At 49.3% G+C, this 12,718-nt stretch overlaps 1 protein-coding gene across 2 annotated transcripts in view; it reads right to left on the bottom strand.

The window, feature by feature from the left end:
* Positions 1 to 12,718, bottom strand: part of POLR3G (RNA polymerase III subunit G) — an 88,340-nt gene that overhangs the window by 717 nt on the left and 74,905 nt on the right. The gene's annotated exons all lie outside the window — the stretch shown is intronic.

Below are 12,718 nucleotides of genomic sequence, written 5' to 3'. Positions count from 1 at the left end.
GCCAGTTGAGAAAGGTCCTGTGTATAATGTCACCGGTAATCACTGTACACACTGTTAAGGCCCCAACATTTAATTCATAATCCCTGATTATCTGCTTGATGTGTACAGTGTTTTCTGGCTCCATCTAGTGACCAGAGTCATAACCGCAGTGTTGTGTGTTTTACTTTCACTTTCTATTTTCCTCCGTTTGCAATGCACCCTGGTAGCCTTTTGCAAAGGATTATGGCTAGTTCAGCCCCCATTTTCCCTCCAGTCCACCATTTTCCTTCTGCCTCCATTCAGGAAGCATCTCATTTCTCTTCTGCCCTTGTGACAGCATCGCTGGTATGTACTTATGTTTCCAGTATCTAATTCCTGTCCCATATTAGCCTGCCTAGTTAGTTTTCCCTTGCTCAGCTAGTAGTGCAGATGTTGATTTATTATGTATATTTTGTATTCCTATGTACCCCGTACTAACAGTGTATATATGTTGAATTGTAGTTTCACCACGCCAATATACCATCATGTTCAATAAAGCACAGATTCAACCTACAGTCTCCTTATTGGACCCCAGTATAGCGGTTTAGCTGCCTGTATAAGCTACATGAATTCAGCTTCATTTAGTGAGGACAGAACCCAGACACTGCATACCAAGTACAGCTCTCCTGTGTATAATGGAACTTATGGTTATATTAGTATTGTGTTCTTTTTATTAATGATCAGTATTGTAGTATTCAGTCACTATGTGGTGGTAATAAGTTGTCTGGCATGGTGTGGCAGTATTTTTTCCTTGTATGTGCTATTATTTAGTCACTATGTGGTGGCAATATGTGATCTGGACATGGTGCGGTGGTATTTTTCCCTTGTATGTGATACTATTCGGTCACTGTGGTGGTAATATGTGGTCTGGAATATGTGGAGATATTTGTTCCTTGTATGTGGTATTATAGGTCTCTATGTGGTGTTAGTATAGTGTCTGGTCATGGTGCAGTGGTATTTGTCCCTTATATGTGATATTATTGGTCATTTTAAAAATTGAAAAATAAAAATATACCTAAATTGTATTGGATATTTTAACAAATGATTAATAGGATAGAGTAGAGTAGGGCTCGGCCAAAAGAGCCTACCTTGTCGTGGTGGTGGCTTAAAAAAAAAAACAGGATTTTTGGGTTGCTTACCAAAAAATCTGTTTCTCGGAGCCTTCATTGGGGGACACAGAGACCATGGGTGTACGCTGCTGCCACTAGGAGGCTGACACTATGCACAAAAAAAGGTTAGCTCCTCCTCCGCAGTGTACACCCCACCGACCGGCAGGGAACTCCTCAGTTAGTGAGAAAGCAGTAGGAGAAGTAACAGAATAGAGTGAAAACAGAACAAACAACTCAACTGTAACCAATCAACCAAAGTAAGAACAGGAGTTGTAGAACATGGGAGGGTGCTGTGTCCCCCAATGAAGGCTCCGAGAAACAGATTTTACGGTAAGCAACCCAAAAATCCTGTTTTCTCGTTCGCCTTATTGGGGGACACAGAGACCATGGGACGTCCCAAAGCAGTCCCTGGGGTGGGAAAAAACTTCCATCAGGCCAGTGGACTCACCACCGCTGCCTGCAGAATCCTTCTACCTAGGCTGGCGTCTGCCGAAGCGTAGGTGTGGACTTTGTAGAATTTTCACAAACGTGTGAACCGGTGACCAGGGTGCAGCTTTGCAAAGCTGCAGCGCGGAGGCTCTGTGGCATACCGCCCAGGAAGCACCCACTGCCCGGGTAGAGTGCGCTCGATGCTTAATCCGGAAGGCCTCCAAAATTGCCGATCTGATCCAGTGAGCAATAGTAGCTTTGGAAGCCGGGTGACCTTTCCGCGCCCCATCTGGAATGACGAAGAGAGAGTCTGTCTTCCGCAAAGGGGTCGTCCTAGCTAGGTAGACCTTCATCGCCCTGACCAAGTCCAGCTTGTTCAAGGACCGCTCCCGAGGGTGAGCTGGACCCGGACAAAATGACGGGAGAACAATGTCCTCATTCAGGTGGAAAGCTGACACCACCTTAGGAAGGAAAGAGGGCAGAAACCGCAGAACTACCTTGTCCTGGTAGAGTACCAAGACAGGAGAGCGGCAAGAGAGGGCCGCCAATTCCGATTCGCGCCGGATGGAGGTGATGGTTACTAGGAAGGCTACTTTCCATGAAAGGAGAGATAGGGAAACTTCCCTGAGAGGTTCAAAGGGAGGACCTTGCAGAACCTCGAGAACCAAATTAAGATCCCAAGGATCTACAGGCACTCGGTACGGAGGAGCCACATGAGCCACACCTTGAAGGAAGGTTTTTACCTGAGGACGGGAGGCCAACGTCTTCTGAAATAAAATGGACAGCGCCGAAACTTGACCTTTTAAAGAGCCGAGGGCAAGGCCTGCATCAAGCCCTGCCTGAAGAAACGCCAGGACAGAAGGGAGCGAAAAACGCATGGGCGGAATGTCATTGGCCTCGCACCAAGTGAAATAGGCCTTCCAAGTACGGTAATAAATTTTGGAAGACGATGGCTTTCTGGCCCCGATCATGGTCTGAATAACTCGATCCGAAAAGCCTGATCATTTCAAAACCTCGGTCTCAACAGCCACGCCGTTAAATTGAGAGGCTGAGAATTGGGGTGGCAAATCGAACCTTGAGACAGCAGATCTGCCCTGTCTGGAAGCTTCCAGGGGGCGTCCGTGAGAAGGTTAACGACGTCCGCGAACCAAGACCTTCTGGGCTAATTCGGGGCGATGAGGATGACTGGAATTCCTTCTGCCTTGATTTCCTTCAACAGCCTGGGAAGAAGAGGCAGGGAAGGGAACAGGTGGTAGGGGAGCTCGAACTGCGACCAAGGAATGGCCAGAGCGTCGGCGCCCACTGCGAGGGGATCTCGAGCCCTGGATACAAACTGTGGGACTTTCCTGTTGAGGCGAGAAGCTAGCAGATCTACGACCGGGGTTCCCCAACGACGGCAAAGCTGAAGAAATACCTCCGGATGTAGGGACCACTCTCCCGCCGCAAGACCCTCGCGGCCGAGAAAATCGGCGGTCCAGTTGTCCACACCGGGAATGTGCACCGCGGATATAGCCGGGACTGAAACCTCTCCCCAATGAAGAATCTTGGACACCTCTGCCAGGGCTGAGACACTCCGTGTCCCCCCCTTGGTGGTTGACATATGCCACCGCTGTGGCATTGTCTGTCTGAATCTGGATAGGCAGGCCCCTGAGAAGTCTCTCCAGTGAACGAGAGACAGATAAATTGCTCGTATCTCGAGAACGTTGATCGGCAGGGCTGACTCCTGCGTCGACCACCGACCCTAAACAGTGTGATCGCGGAACACTGCTCCCCAGCCGAGGAGGCTGGCATCAGTCGTCACAATCTGCCGGTGAATGGGGAGGAAAGACCGTCCTAGGGAGATGAGGAGACGTCAGCCACCAATTGAGGGACTGCTTGACCCGGTATGAAAGACGAACTGGGCGGTCCAGAGGAAAAACAGACCTGTTCCACCGAGACAGGATGGCGTGTTGGAGAGGTCTGGTGTGAAATTGGGCAAAGGGAACCGCCTCTGTCGCCGCCACCATCTTTCCTAGGACTTTCATTATTGTCCGGAGAGATGGAAGTCGTAAAATCTGTAGCGATCGTACATCCCGCTGCAGGGAGCAAATCTTTTCTTGTGGGAGAAAAACCCTTGATCGACGAGTGTCGAACAATAGACCCAGAAACACAAGACATTGTGTCGGAACCAGGCAGGACTTCTTTTTGTTGATGAGCCACCCGAAATTGGACAAGGTGTCGAGGACGATGGTAATACTTTGGTGAGCTTGATGAAAGGATGGAGCTGTGATCAGAATGTCGTTGAGGTACGGAAAAAGAACGAGACCTCTGATTCTCAACAAGGCCATCAACGCCGCCATGATCTTTGTAAACACTCTGGGTGCGGAGGCAAGACCGAACGGTAGTGCAACAAACTGGTAATGTTCCTGGCGAATCACGAAACGCAGGAATTTCTGAGGGCCGGAGAATATGGGAACGTGTAGATAGGCATCTTGGATGTCCATTGAACACATGAAGTCCTGCGTTTCCATGGAAGCGATTACCGACCGAAGAGACTCCATTCGGAAATGACGCAGTCGGACTCTCTTGTTGAGTAACTTGAGGTCCAAGATGGGGCGAACTGTACCGCCTTTTTTCGGTACCACGAACAGGTTTGAATAAAAACCTGTGAAACGTTCTGATTCGGGGACGGGCACTATCACTCCAGAATTGAGGAGATAGGCGATGGACGCAAAGAACCCCGGAACTAAGGCGTGATCTTTTGGAGGTCGGGACTCAAAGAAACGATCCCGGGGACAAGAAACGAACTCTATCTTGTATCCTGATGATACAACCTCCCTGACCCAAGCGTCCTCTACTGAGGCAAGTCAGACGTCTCTGAAGAAAGGGAGTCGACCTCCTAATTGGGAAGGACCCTCGAGAGTTCGTTGATAGTCATGCTGATGTGGACCGTCCAGATCTGGATCTGGAGGGAGGATCTGCCCTGGGAGTTGTGAGATCGCCAGGAGGGAATGGGTCTGAAGAACATCTTTTCTCTATCCTGGCGTGCCTGCAGTCTCTGTTGGTTAGAGAAGTTGTCTGCCGCATTGAAGCAGCGGAAAGTCCGAAAGGGCCGAAACTGACGTCTTAACGGAGGTCTGCGAGGCTTGGACTGAGGGAGGAGGGAACTCGTGCCTCCAGCGGCGTCCTTAATAATCTGGTCCAGCTGGGATCCGAAGAGACGCGCTCCCTGAAAAGGCAGATTGGTAAGGGACTTTTTTGAAGCCAAATCCGCCTGCCAAGCCTTGAGCCAAATTGAACGTCGGATTGCTACCACGTTGCTTGACGCCTGAACTGTGCAAGACGCGGCATCCAAGGAGGCAGAGAGCAGATAATCCCCTGCATGAGAGATCTGGTTGGCCAGTTCGGCCAATTGCTCTGGTTGGGCTTTAACTAGGATGCCCTTGCGGAATTCCTCTGCCCAAGTGGCTATGGCCTTCGCTACCCAAGATGAAGCGAAGGCTGGGCTTAGCACTGCTGTAGCCGCTTCGAATGTTGACTTTGCTAAAGATTCTATAATTCTAACATTAGAATCCTTTAGTGATGCCACACCTGAAATCGGGAGGACCGTGTTGTCAGAAGGTCTGGACACGGGTGCGTCTACCAAGGGGGAAGCGGACCAGTTGTCGGTGAGCTCCTTGGCAAACGGGTACAGCACGCCGAGGCGCTTCCCTCTTTGAGAACGCCTGGTTGGATTTTCTCTTTCCCTGGTAAGGATCCTGCCAAACTCGGATTGGGAAGCGAAGACCCTGGAAGGTGTTTCTGCCCGTCTGAACGAAACCTCCTGTTCTGAGGATTTCGCAGGGGAGTCTGAGATTTCGAAGGTGTGTTTAATCGCAGCAATGAGGTTCTGTATCGTAACCTTCATGTCCGCGTCCTGGTCCGAATCCAGCATTAAGATCTCTTCGGATGACACATCCGAAAGCGCTTCACCTGACTCGGGTGAGGAGGCATGGGAGGGCGACTGCTGGGAAGGACTATGTGGGGATGTGAGGCCAGGAGAGGATCCCAGCCGGAGGTCCTGTCTGGACCTTTTGCGGCTTCTGCTGGTTGGCTCAGATGGAGCATCATGTGACCTGCTGGACGCTGCAGAAGTGTCCAGGGGCAACCTATCAAGGATGGCTACTAGGGACTGAGACACCCTGGTGAGGTCTGCCACAGATTGAGAAAGAGACGAGGCCCAACCAGGAATGGGGGGTTCGCTTCCACATGGCGCAATAGATGGCTCCTGGACGGGGTCTTGCTGAATGGGGTTGCTGCAGTCCAGGCAGAGGGGAGTAGGCTGTCCTGCTGCCGGAAGGTTGGGGGACAAAAAGGCAGAGGAGGGTGTCAGTCTGCAGATGCAGAGATACTCACGCTCCGGTGTCCCTAGGGAACGTGCCACACGACTTGTCGGAAGATGTAGGGCAGCGGAGAGCGGTGTCCGGCTGACAGGCTGCGGAGAGCGGTGTCCGGCTGAGAGGAGCAGGAGGAACGTGCTCTTTCAGAGGAAGAAGGGCGGCGCTAGCCGGCGAAGCAGAAGGAAGGCACTGCCCACTGGCCAAGAACAGGCAAGGATCAAAGAGAGCGGTGGGCAGGCCTAGAACGGGCGGGAGAGAAGCCCGCTTAGGAGAAAGGGGCGGGGGGCGTGGCCGCGACGCAGAAGAAGGCCCGAAATGAAGCCGGGGCCTAAATTAATAGCGGCGGCCGCCTGTCAGCGTGGGGCGGCGCGGAGGTCCCGCAGCGCTGCCGCGGCAACCGTTCTGCAGAACGCCGCTGATATCTGCTGCGCCAAGGACTAAAGGCGGGGGGAAAACGCCGGGCAAGACCACTACTGATGCCAGGGCCAGGAGTAATTGCGGCGGCCGCAGTGTCCGCTTTGAACAATACTGGAGCCGCCGAGATGCCCATCTAGGGATGAGGAGGACGCGACTCGGCCCCCATACTTACCTCCGTCTTGTATTCAATAAAGGTACCTCATTATCCCACGCTGTCTGATCCGTCTCTTGTTGTGGCCGCGTCTCATCCAAACCGACAGGCTCTGGTGGGCGAGTGGGTGGGAGACAGGGAGCGAGACCATCTGGATCGCTGGCACGCACCCGTGCTGAGCTCTTGGTCCCGCTGTGGAGAGCTATGAGGATACGGGGTGGCAGTACACGCCGTACTCATAGCCTCTTTGTGGGAGTACAGTTGTGACTATTCACACTGTATCCCTCCAGAACCTGAAAGGGAACGACGCACATCGAGGTAGATAAGGGTCTAATGAAAGACCCGTGTCCACCTCCTACTGACACTAAGCTAAACTGAGGAGTTCCCTGCCGGTCGGTGGGGTGTACACTGCGGAGGAGGAGCTAACTTTTTTTGTGCATAGTGTCAGCCTCCTAGTGGCAGCAGCGTACACCCATGGTCTCTGTGTCCCCCAATAAGGCGAACGAGAAAATCTTTTAGCCAAAACAAAAGCTGATGGCTATATGTGTGATCTGGTGATGGGAACTGTTGATGTGTGATTGGTGAGGAGTGGAGTTTTTCCAAGAGAGCGGTGGGGCTGTGGACAGTTCAAGGGTTGGAGCCTGGGTGGAGTCTCAAGGGGGCCTCGAAACTCCTAGTGACAGCCCTGATCAACGGTCAGACCTCAGACTGATGTATATGGCTGTCTGAATGAGCTTTTACACTTCCAATATAAGGCTTGTCTTTCAAGACCACCTTTTGACAAAATTTATAACGTCATTTATAACAAAATTTATAACGTCATAAAAAGAAGTTAAAATCTTTGACTGTAAGAGCGTTGGACAATGTCTGTTGCGTTCCTACCCCAGAAGACACCATTCGCGCGATATATGTATTGTGTAACGTGAATAATGTCCTGCACCTTTGTAAATAGTGTGACGTAATGTGCCATGTTAAATGTAACATATTCCTGTGTAGTGTATAAGTAATGTTAGAAGTGTACAGTGTAAGATTTGATAATAGAGGGACATATACTTTAGGGCTTAGTACATAAGTAGATAGTGTAAGATATTTGACTGCAGTTAGGTAGTGATGTTAGGGTAAGGTAAGAATTGGTGTTTGGGACTAGAACATAGTGGGAGGGGCTTAGTGTTAGGGCAATTGACTGCTTTCTGTAGCGAGTTCAAGTACAAGTATGAAGTGTTATGTGAGCACTGCTGCTGTTTAGGGTGAACTGCAAGAAAGTAGGAATTAGTCCTACCGGTAATGGTATTTCCAGGAGTCCATCATGACAGCACCACCAGGAGGTTGTCCTGCTTATCCTTGATAGGGACAGGAACACAGAAGAGGTTAAATAGCCCCTCCCCATTAACACCCTTCAGTGATTTTCTAAGTACTACACCAGGATGGATGCAATTTTATTGAACTTCCTTCTACACATGTTACATCACATATCAGACTGGAAGTCCAAGGGAGGGTATATAAGGGGTGCGGTCAAGATGGACTCCTGGAAATATCATTACTGGTAGGACTAATTCCTACTTTCCAGGACATCCCTCCTGACAGCACCACCAGGAGAATTACCAAATTATTCCAACTAGGGAGGGATTACAGCCTGGAGGACTTTTCTCCCAAAGGCCGTTTGATGATTTGTCCTAACATTCAATTTATAATGTTTACAAAAGGCATTAAATTTAGACCAGGTTGCGGCCTTGCATATCTGGTCCATGGATGCTCCGGCGCTCTCTGCCCATGAGGCAGAAATGGCTCTTAGAGAATGGGCCCTAAGGTTTTCTGGCGGAGTTTCCCCCGCCAACACATATGCTGCACTGATAGTTGACTTCAACCATCTGGCCAGGGTAGCTTTCGATGCCTTCTTCCCTCTGTTTTTTCCTGCCATTTGGATAAAGAGATTAGAGTCTACTCTCCAGTCTTTTGTGAGTTCTAAGTATTGGAGAACGGTTCTTTTAACGTCCAAGAGGTGGAGAGAGCATTCTTTCTCGTTGCTGCAATTCTGGCAGAAAGCAGGTAGTACTATTTCTTGACTCCGGTGGAAATCCGTAACCACTTTGGGAAGAAAGGCCGGATTTAACTTTAAGACAATGCATTCTTCCTGGATCTTTAAATATGGATATTCTATAGACAGGGCCTGAATCTTCCCTATGCATCACGCAGTAGTTATTGCTACTAGAAAGAGGCCTTTAAATATCACTGATCTTAAGAGGGCCTGCTCTAGTGGTTCATATGTATCCTTGCGTAGTTCATTTAGGACCAAGCTGAGATCCCAAGGTGGTATCAAGCTTCGGATTGTGGGTCTCATACACTGTGTGGCTTTTATGAACCTCACCACCCAGGGATGATTGGCTAGTGGAAAGTCAAAATATGAACCTAAGGTTGACACTTGTACTTTCAGCGTACTAGGCCTCAGTCCCTTGTCAAAGCCCGCCTGGAGGAAGTCAAGAATATGGAGATCATCTGGACCTTGGGTGACTGATACTGGCACTTTACATTGAGAACAGAATCTTTTCTGGATTTTCCGGTATATGGCTGAGGTTACCGGTTTCCTACTATTTTGCATAGTAGGTATTACTGGTTCGGAGAGCCCCTTTGATTTTAGGATCTCCACCTCAGGATCCAGGCCGATAGCTGTAGTATCTCTTGTCTCTGATGTACTAGGGGTCCCTGAGTTAAAAGGTCCCATTTCGCTGTTAGTAATATTGGATCTTCCCGTGCCATCCATTTTAGTAGGGAGAACCAGCTTCTTTTGGGCCAGTAAGGAACAATCAATATTACTGATGTCCTGCTTTCCTGGATCTTCCTTAAGACCCTTGGTATAAGAGCAAGTGGTGGGAAGGCGTAAGCGAGCTCCATGCACCATTCCTGAGCCAAAGTGTCTACTCCTGTTGGGCTGTCTGTTGGGTTGAGAGAACAGAATTTTCTTGTTTTTGAGTTCCTCTTTGAGGCGAATAAATCGATCTCTGGTCTCCCTCAGCATCTGGATAGCTATCTGAAGACTTCCTCGTTTAGTGACCATTCTGACGGTTGGACCTTCTCTCTGCTTAGGAAGTCTGCTACGTGATTTTTGGATCCTTTCAGGTGGACTGCCTGCATTGATTTTATCATCTGTTCTGCCCAGTGGAAGATCTCGTGAGCTAGGTCCTGCAGGTGACGGTGTCTGGGCCCCCCTTGATGTTGAAGGAAGGCAACTGTAGTTGAATTGTCTGAGAAGATTTTGACATTCTGACCCCTCAGTTCTCTTTGGCATGTCTTTAGTGCCTCCCAGACCATCCTGAGCTCTCTGTATTTCGAGGACCGGTTGCGTATTGATGGGCCCCAGGTCCCCTGGAGGTATCGTCGACCTTCTATGTGAGCTCCCCAACCTCTGAGACTGGCGTCAGTAGTGATGCTTATACATGGCAATGCTCTCCAGGGTCTTCCTTTCCCGAGGTGTTGTGTGTCCATCCACCAGGATAGGGACTGCTTTCCTTCTTCGGAGACTCTCAGTTTTGTGTCTAGTGATGATTCTTTGCAGTCCCAGGCCGCCAAAACTTCTTTTTGCAAGATCCTTGAATGAAATTGGCTACACTGTACACTGGATATGCACGAAGTCATGAGCACAGGACTCTCATGGCCTTCCTTATGGAGATGTACTTGCGCCTCTGGACGTCCTGGACCTGCTGTTTGTGCAGGGGAAGGAAGGAACATTCTTTTCCCGAGTTTAGAAAGTGTTTCTCTGAGTCATTCTCTCTTTCTGGTTTGAGACTTGACTTTTTCCAGTTTATTACCCATCCTAAACTTTGTTGGATTGATAAGGTGGATGTAAGGTCCTGCTTCATCTGTTGTGGAGAGTCTGCCACTAGCAGCAAGTCTTCCAAGTATGGTATGATGAGGGTATTTCTTTCCAATGATCTCTGCTATAATTTTTGTGAAGACCCGGGGTGTGGAGACGAGTCCGAACGGTAAGCAACGGAACTGGTAGTGTTGTATCTTCCTGTGATCCTTTAGCGCGAACCTGAGGAATTTCTGGTGTGATATATCGATGGGCACATGGTAGTAGGCACTCTTTAAATCTAGGGTGCTCATCGCTAAGTCCTTCTTTATTAACGGTATGACTGCTTTTAGAGATTCCATCTTGAATCTCTTGTAGGTCACCCACCGATTTAGTAGTTTCAGATTTATTATAGTTCCATATTCTCCTCCTGGTTTTTTTATGGAGAATAAGGTCGAGTAGTGACCTTGAAACCTCTGAGCATGGGTTACCCGAGTTATGGCCCCTATCTATTAGCTCTCGTACGTCCTTTAAAAGTCTTTGGTGGGTCACCTGAGACTGTGTCCGGGTTATGCAGTATCTCCTGAGAGGTCACTCGGTGAACTCGATCTTGTACCCTTCTGCGACCATATTCCGAATCTACAGGTTTTGGGTAATGTCCTGTCAGTTCTTTTGGAAGTAACGGAGTCTCCCTATCTTCCTGGCGTCATTCTCTGTTAGGTTATGTGCACACGTAGTTTTTAGGTGCTGAGGATTTTTCCGCACGGATTTGGAAAAATCCGCAGGTAAATTCTCAGGTCAAAAGACCTGCGGTTTACCTGCAGATTAGCCTGTGGTTTAGCCCTGCGGTTTCACACCTCTACAATGGAGAAGTTGTGAAACCGCTGCGGATTCCGTACAAAGAACTGACATGCTGCGGATTTGAAACCGCAGCAAATCTGCGCGGAAAAATCTGCAGCATGTGCACAGCGTTTCAGTTTACCATTGAAAACAATGGTACTGTACAATGCAGCTAAATCTGCTGCGGACCCGCAGAGCCTGAAACGCTGCGGATCCGCAGAGCCTGAAACGCTGCGGATCCGTAGCAGAATCCGCAACATGTGCACATGGCCTTAAGGTCTTGCCTTCTGCTCTTGAGGAGAACTTCTCCCTCTTCCCCCTTTTGGGTAGCTCCACCTGCCGGACTTTCCCTTCCCTTTATAGTCCTGTCTGGGATGGGAGCGGGTCCTCCGAAAAAAAGGCACTCTCTTAGGCTTTTACTCCGGAAAGCCCTTTTTGTCGGAACCTTTCTCGAGTAGCTCGTCCAATACAGGCCCGAAAACGTGGAGTCCTGAGAATGGTATAGAGCACAGTTTGTTCTTTTACTGAGTGTCTCCTGTCAAGGACCTCAGCCACAGCGATCGTCTTGCTGCATTAGACAGGGCATTATTTCTTGCAGACTGATTCCTGCCATGAAGTCGGTAGCCATTCTCAGGAGAGGTAGTGATTTTAGGATTTCCTCTCTGGGGGTTTTGTCCCTAATTTGATCTTCTAGCTCACTCACCCATAAGATCATTGATCTGGCTACCGAGGTGGCTGCTATGTTAGCCTTCATAACAGCTGCCGATGCTTCCCAGGCTTTCTTGAGGAGGTCTTCTGATCTCTTATCCATCGGATCTTTCAAGCCGGACGAATCCTCGAAGTGAATAGCCATTTTCTTCTACACCCTGGCTACGGGTATGTCGATCTTTGGGACTGTCTCCTACACCTTTGTCTCTTCTGGATCAAAAGGAAGGCAGTATCTGAAGTCCTTTGGGACTATCAGTTTCTTCCACGATTCTTCCCATTCTTCCAATATCATCGCTGTTATATGTTTATTAACAGGAAACACTATTTCTGCGGGCTCTTAGCCCGCCCGAACATCTCATCTTGGGTTGTTTGTGGTTCTGTAGAATCTTCTACATTCATTGTGTTTCTGACCGCCTGTAGGAGTGTGTTATTGTCTTCCGCGGAAATAAGTTCTCTCTTCCTTTCTACTGAACAAGCTGCTGAGGAACATTTGCCGGAGTCAGGATCAGAGTAGTCCGACACCTCTCCTTCCTCTGAACTCTGTTCCAGTTCCAATCTGGGCCTCTTAGGACGTGGGGACTGTGATGGTACAAGCGCTGCCACTGTGGTCTGCACCTCTTCTCAGATCATAGACTTTATATTGTCCAAGAGAGAGGACTGCGCCTGTTTGAGGAGTCCTGATATGCAGTCTTCGCATAGCTTTTTGGTTTGTCCCGATGGGAATCTGTCCAAGCATAGGGGGCATTTATTAGGTTTCTTCTTGGTGGCCGAGGTGCTTCCTTGGCCTGCAAAATATTGGAGAGAGGGACCTTTATATCTGCAGTAGGTTACCCTACTAACCCTTTACTCACATGGTCCGGGGCTGGCTCTAGGGATTGGCGTCTGGATGGCTACCACTTTC

Source organism: Dendrobates tinctorius, unplaced genomic scaffold, assembly GCF_039654945.1.
Source record: "Dendrobates tinctorius isolate UK_male_01 unplaced genomic scaffold, ASM3965494v1 ptg000003l, whole genome shotgun sequence".
Taxonomy (NCBI): domain Eukaryota; kingdom Metazoa; phylum Chordata; class Amphibia; order Anura; family Dendrobatidae; genus Dendrobates; species Dendrobates tinctorius.
The sequence above is the reverse complement of the archived record's forward strand: the minus strand, read 5'-3'. Positions and strand labels throughout refer to the sequence as shown.